General features: G+C 35.8%; 1 protein-coding gene across 2 annotated transcripts in view; it reads right to left on the bottom strand.

The window, feature by feature from the left end:
• The window catches only part of LOC116852173, a 292,000-nt gene that overhangs the window by 199,160 nt on the left and 92,569 nt on the right, over positions 1-271 (bottom strand). The window lies entirely within an intron of this gene.

Here is a 271-nt window from a genome sequence, read left to right on the forward strand (position 1 = left end):
TCTCTCCTCTTCTCCTCTTTCTCCCCCCCTCTCTCTCACTCTCTCTCTCTCATTTTAAGCAGAGTTATCATTTCATTTCAATCAGAAGCTTCTCGAAACTTATCAAAGAAACAAATGCGTAGGAATAAAAAATTAAATTTTATTAATTATAGTCAACAATAATAACTAAATTATTAGAAGAATATATGTATATGTACACACACACACACACACACACACACACACACACACACACACACACACACACACACACACACACACACACACACAC

This window comes from Odontomachus brunneus, unplaced genomic scaffold, assembly GCF_010583005.1.
Source record: "Odontomachus brunneus isolate Ranch 3 - 2012 unplaced genomic scaffold, Obru_v1 Obru_scaffold_204, whole genome shotgun sequence".
Lineage (NCBI taxonomy): Eukaryota > Metazoa > Arthropoda > Insecta > Hymenoptera > Formicidae > Odontomachus > Odontomachus brunneus.